General features: G+C 27.5%; 1 protein-coding gene across 1 annotated transcript in view; it reads left to right on the top strand.

Annotated features, from left to right (window-relative positions):
• The window catches only part of LOC111687896 (protein jim lovell), a 237,561-nt gene that overhangs the window by 84,483 nt on the left and 146,307 nt on the right, over positions 1 to 6,771 (top strand). The gene's annotated exons all lie outside the window — the stretch shown is intronic.

Here is a 6,771-nt window from a genome sequence, read left to right as displayed (position 1 = left end):
TCTATAGTCTAGTCTATAGTCTAGTCTATGGTCTAGTCTATAGTCTAGTCTATAGTCTAGTCTAGTCTAGTCTATAGTCTAGTCTAGTCTAGTCTAGTCTATAGTCTAGTCTATATTCTAGTCTTTAATCTAGTCTATAGTCTAGTCTATGGTCTAGTCTATGGTCTAGTCTATGGTCTAGTCTATAGTCTAGTCTTTAGTCTAGTCTATAGTCTAGATTTTAGTCTAGTCTATAGTCTAGTATATAGTCAAGTCTATAGTCTAGCCCAAAGTCTAGTCTTCAGTCTGGTATTTAGTGTAGTATATGGCTTAATTCTAGGTTATTCTAGTTCTGTTTTAGTTTTTTTCTAGTTTAAGTTCTGTTCTAGTTCTAGTTCTGTTCTAGTTCTGTTGTAGTTCTGTTCTAGTTCTGTTCTAGTTCTGTTCTAGTTCTGTTCTAGTTCTGTTCTAGTTCTGTTCTAATGCTGTTCTAGTTCTGTTCTAGTTCTGTTCTAGTTCTGTTCTAGTTCTGTTCTAGTTCTGTTCTAGTTCTGTTCTAGTTCTGTTCTAGTTCTGTTCTAGTTCTGTTCTAGTTCTGTTCTAGTTCTGTTCTAGTTCTGTTCTAGTTCTGTTCTAGTTCTGTTCTAGTTCTGTTCTAGTTCTGTTCTAGTTCTGTTCTAGTTCTGTTCTAGTTCTGTTCTAGTTCTGTTCTAGTTCTGTTCTGTTCTAGTTCTGTTCTAGTTCTGTTCTATTTCTGTTCTAGTTCTGTTCTAGTTCTGTTCTAGTTCTGTTCTAGGTCTGTTTAACTGTTCTATGAAAAAGAAGTTTTATGGTGGATAGAAATAAATACCTAACTGTTGTAGCTAACATACCTTATAAATAGCTGTAGGGCATTAAATATTTTCCATAAACAGAAAAAAAACTAATATAAAAACTAAATACTTTAAGAAGTCAAATACAATTCAATTAACAACTATTAACAACAAAAACGAAGAAGAACCTTTACTCTAAAAAAGAAACAACAAAGTCCAACAGACCCATAAATTAAGATCATGTAAATAACACAACTTATACGAACGAGTAAATAATAAAAAAAAGAAATGCAAAGACAAAAAAGTGAGAGTCATAGGAAAAAATTCACAGACACGCACAACCAAAACTTACAGACAGACAACTATTGATCTAGAGAAATTGAGCCAAAAAGCGATTGATCGATAGTTTTGAAAAAGCAAAAACAATTTGTTATCAGTAAACAACAAATACAGGGTTTATGGTATTTATCAGTTTTAAAAAACCAGTATTATTTATTTACATTTTTTTCCCCCAATGACCGGCTGATAAAGAGAAATGATCATAAAAGCAGTTTCAATTATTTAAACTAAAAGTGGAAAAAAACAACGATTAAAACTAAGAAACATGGACCCAGTTTTAATGAAAGAAGAAGACAAAAAAAAAAGAAAACCAGTACAATGTATTTGTTAAGTACTGTCACTTTAGTTTCTGAAAAGAAATTGGGTGAAATAAAAAGAAAACTCGTTAAATTACAAAAACCAAAAAAAAAAAGGTGACTGATAATTATTTATTTTTTTTTTTTTTTGACCAGACAGACATATACTCTCACACACGCTAGCCAGCAAACAAGCATGATCATACGGCTACGCATGCTCTGAATGAGTAAATTTTTTTAAAACTGAGAGTGATTAGCATGGAGTTTTTGGGGGGGAATGAGAAGAGTAACTAAATTGTTTTTTGATTTTTTTAAAACCTCTACAAGATTTGATTTGATATGTATGGTGTCTGATGTTAAACTGCCACTGTTTTAATGGTCAGTTTAGTTGGCTTTAAGCCATTAACACGATCGGTTTAATACATAAAAAAAAATTTATTAAAAACAAGAGAAAAAAAGCATTTTAAAAGTTTAAACAAAACGTTTTATTGAATGAAAATTGTAAAAAAGAAAAAAATAAATAAACGACAACATTAACGAAAGTGAAAATCAAATAAAATAACCGACAAAAAAGTGTAAAATTTACACATTCTAGCAAAAAATTAACATATTTTTTTGAAAAAAAAATACAAAAAAAAAATACAAAAAAAAAACACAAAACTTCCAAAAAATTCCAAAATAAAAGCGAAAGTTTTTTTTTGCTAAAAAAGTGCTTTGAAACTTTAAAAAAATTAACTAAATACAAAAAATTTTGTTAAACAACTAAATATCTTAAATAAAACAAAACAACCATGCCCACTACCTCCCATCCCCGTTTGGTATTCTATTTGCTGTGCTTGGCCTCTTTGCTGGCGGTGGCCCGTTCCGAAGCTGGTAGTAAAAAAAATTCCTATTTTATGTCATATTTTTATTATTTGATTTTAAATTTCGTAAATCCTTATGCTTTTCCTATTTACCAACGAATTGTACATATGTGTTTAAATTAACCCAAACAACAAAAAAAACACAAAAACATGGTTTAACAAAGGATATTAAAAACCGTTAAATTTATGTTTAAAATAAATTTAACGGTTTGAGAAAAATGAAATTTAATAAAAAAAAATCTGTGTTATTTCAACTAAAAAAAAGCTTAAGAAGCTGTATATAGTTTATATGTAATATTAAGTGTAAATATTAATAAATATGTTTTAAGCATTAAAACTCAATATTTTTTTATAAAAAAACAACAAATTTAAAGTGTTTTGAATGTTAAGAAAATGATAAAGTCAGGTTTTGAAAAAGCTAAATTGTTAGTAAACAAGTAAATTTAAAACCAAAAATGATTTCCAACTATAAATTAACTTAAATAAAAAAAGCTCTAGAACTGATCAAGAACAGAACTAGCACTGATCGAGAAATGATCATGATCTGACTTTGTTGTGATCTACAGTTAGACTAAAACAGAAATGGAATTTCTGAAGAGTGATCAGGAATTTAACTACAACTAATCGCAAACTAAAAAAAGAATAGATCAACAATTAATCTAGAAATGAATTGGAATTGATTCAGAATTGATCGAGAACTTGAACGGAACTAGAACAGAACCACAAAACAACTAGAACAGAACTAGAACAGAACTAGAACAGAACTAGAACAAAACTGGAACAGAACTAGAACAGAACTAGAACAGAACTAGAACAGAACTAGAACAGAACTATACAGAACTAGAACAGAACTAGAACAGAACTAGAAAAGAACTAGAAAAGAACTAGAACAGAACTAGAACAGAACTAGAACAGAACTAGAACAGAACTAGAATAGAACTAGAACAGAATTAGTACAGAACTAGAACAGAACTAGAACAGAACTAGAACAGAACTAGAACAGAACTAGAACAGAACTAGAACAGAACTAGAAAAGAACTAGAAAAGAACTAGAACAGAACTAGAACAGAACTAGAACAGAATTAAAAAAGAATGTAAGAGAACTAAAACAGAATTAGAACAGAATTAGAACAGAACTAGAACAGAACTAAAACACAACTAGAACAAGAGCAGAACCCAGAACTAGAACTGAAGTAGAAGTTATCCCTAAAAGATTATTAACTGATCTAAAACTGTAGATTTACCCAAGAAAATATTACAAAGTGACGAAAAATTAAACTAAAATTGATCCAAAAGTTGTCTAGAACTGTTTCTGAACTGAACTATAAATTATCGAAAAACGAACAGATCAGGAACTGAATTAAAATTAAAAAAAGAGACCAAGAAAAGATCTCACGTTGATCAAAAGTATTGATCAAGAAATATAAGTGATCTGATCAAGAACAGACATAGAATTGAAAAAGTGACTTAAAAAACAGATTACAAATTGATCAAAAGTTAAAAGAGAATTAATGGAAAAGTTATCTAGAACTTGAAATTATTAAGAAACAAATACGAATTTATCATGGACTAAACTAGAATTGACGAAAGCGACCAAGAAAAGATCACAAATTGTTCTTAAACTATAATATAGTAGAGAATGATTCATAATTGTTTTAGAATTAAAGTAAAATTTATCGAGAAACGATTATGAATTAATCAAGGACTGAAAACTATGATCAATGAAAAATATCGCAAATTGATCGATACAAAAACTGATCAAGGTGATAGATCTCTTCTAGAGCTGGAAGAGATTCAAAACTGATCAGGAAAATAATTATATCAGAACTTGATCAAGAATAGAACTTAATTAGGTAAACTTAAACATTAGGTAAAGTTAAATTTTTTGGTAAAAAATCGATAAAATTTGTGATCTGGTACGAAAATCATTTGATCAAATTTCCCCAACTACTTTTTTCTCATTTCAAAACACTTTAAATTATATAATTTTTTAGTATCTAAATAACATTTTATTCCTTATCTGTATATTATTCTTAAATACCTGTATATTTTTGTATTTTTATAAAAAAATGGTAAATAAGGCTTTATGTAAATACGGTACCATTGTGATTTTTTATTATTTCTTTTCTCTATGTTTATAATTGTTAAGTTTTATTTTACGAATCAAATATAAACTTTTTTTATAAAATAAAGTTTAATTTGTTAACGATATTTTTTATATAAAAAATAAATGGTTGCTGTCATAAAATTATAAAACAAAAAAATATTTATTCTTTTTTTATTTATTATTTAAAATTTTTATTTATAGTTTTTAATTCAAAAAGGGGACTGTTTTTTTTTGTACATTTGGAAATATGAAAATCTAAAAAACTAGAATCTTAAGTGACCTTCAAAATAAATCATGACATAATTTGTTTCTGATACAAGTTTTCAATAATTTAGAATCTTTTTTTTAATTATGATAAAACTAGATTTTTTATTAGGAAGTAAAAAAGAAAATTGATGATTATTTTATTAATATTAATTTAAATAATTTATGAATATGAATTTGTGTTTTAATAAAGTGCAAAAAGTTCTAAATTTAAGTCTAGCTTTTGAAATCAAACAAGAATTCATATTTTAAAATAACAAATTATTTATTAATTTTGACGGCGCGTGCTAAGTACAACACAATGGGTCTAAATAAAAAATGTACTTCATCAAAAATTCTAATTTAATTCAAATTTAGTTCAAGTTCAGTTTTAGTTCAGTTCTACTTCTAGTTCTAGTTCAGTTCTAGTTCAGTTCTAGTTCAGTTCTAGTTCAGTTCTAGTTCAGTTCTAGTTCAGTTCTAGTTCAGTTCTAGTTCAGTTCTAGTTCAGTTCTAGTTCAGTTCTAGTTCAGTTCTAGTTCAGTTCTAGTTCAGTTCTAGTTTAGTTCCAGTTCAGTTCTAGTTCAGTTCTAGTTCAGTTCTAGTTCAGTTCTAGTTCAGTTCTAGTTCAGTTCTAGTTCAGTTCTAGTTTAGTTCTAGTTCAGTTCTAGTTCAGTTCTAGTTCAGTTCTAGTTCAGTTCTAGTTCAGTTCTAGTTCAGTTCTAGTTCTGTTCTAGTTCAGTTCTAGTTCAGTTCTAGTTCAGTTCTAGTTCAGTTCTAGTTCAGTTCTAGTTCAGTTCTAGTTCAGTTCTAGTTCAGTTCTAGTTCTGTTCTAAATCTGTTCTAGTTCTGTTCTAAATCTGTTCTAGTTCTGTTCTAAATCTGTTCTAGTTCTGTTCTAAATCTGTTCTAGTTCAGTTCTTGTTCTGTTGTAGTTCTACTCTATTCTAAGTTCATTCCAATCTCGAAGAGTAGTTTTTCCATTTTTTTGTTCGCTTAACCCCACTGTGATTGCCTCTTTTAGCATTAACATTTTATTCAACTAAAATTGTTTCAAGTTTAAATTTAAATTAATATTATTGTTATATTATTTTTTTTAGTTTGTATGTCTTCTATCCAGCAACATGCTTTAACATTTGATTCATATTAATCAATATTGGCAATGACTTTTATCGAAAAACGAAACTAAAGACAAAAAGAAAAAAAACTTTAGTTTAATACCTTTGGCAATTTATTTATTAGTTATTCTTAACACATATTCTATAAGAATTTTATAGCAATAATATGAAAACTTCTTAAAATGCTAAAAACAAAAAGAACAAGTTTCCAACCCGTCTTAGTAGTAAAACGTTCTAAAATTCGTAAAGCATAAAGAAGGGATTGAAAAAGAAAAAAAATATTTTTTTTATAGAAAAATAACTAAATTACTTCGAAGGTCACAATAAAAAACATTTAATTTTTTTTTAATTTTATTTACATGGTTTTATTGTTGTTTTTGTATTTTCTCTATTTTCGCTTTTGTGTGTGTTTTTTTTTTTTTTTTTTGTTCAAGACATGTTATTGACCTTAGCTAAGGTTAAGCGCTTAACTTGGCTTAGTACATTTTCTGTTTTTTTGTTATTGTATTTCCATCTATAAGTTTGTTGTGTTTTTTTTTTTATTTCTGTTTTTGTTTGTTATTGTTATTTGTTGTGTTTATAATTTTAATTAATATTAGTTTTATTATTATTATTTGGTTTTATGGAGTGTAAAAGGTTAGTGTTACAAGAAATTTTGAAATTTTTGGGGAAAATTTTAACAAATTGCTTTTTAAAGGTTCGAAAATGTCAGGAATTTGAAGCAGGAAAAAAAAACAGATACTATTTGCGATGTATAAACCATATTTTTTCACTTTGGTACTTTTTAACAAAAAGTACTTTTAATTTCACTTTGTTTTAGTACACTTTGGCTTTTGGTACTATTTTCTAAAAAAGTACCAAGCTAATATTTGGCATTAAAATGTCAACAATTTCTTACTTTAGTTAAGTTCATGTTCAGTTCTAGTTTAGTTCTAGTTCAGTTCTAGTTCAGTTCTAGTTCAGTTCTAGTTCAGTTCTAGTTCAGTTCTAGTTCAGTTCTAGTTCAGTTCTAGT

Source organism: Lucilia cuprina, chromosome 6 (genome assembly GCF_022045245.1).
Source record: "Lucilia cuprina isolate Lc7/37 chromosome 6, ASM2204524v1, whole genome shotgun sequence".
In the NCBI taxonomy this organism is placed as follows: domain Eukaryota; kingdom Metazoa; phylum Arthropoda; class Insecta; order Diptera; family Calliphoridae; genus Lucilia; species Lucilia cuprina.
Note: the sequence above shows the minus strand (reverse complement) of the source record. Positions and strands in the feature narration are given on the sequence as shown.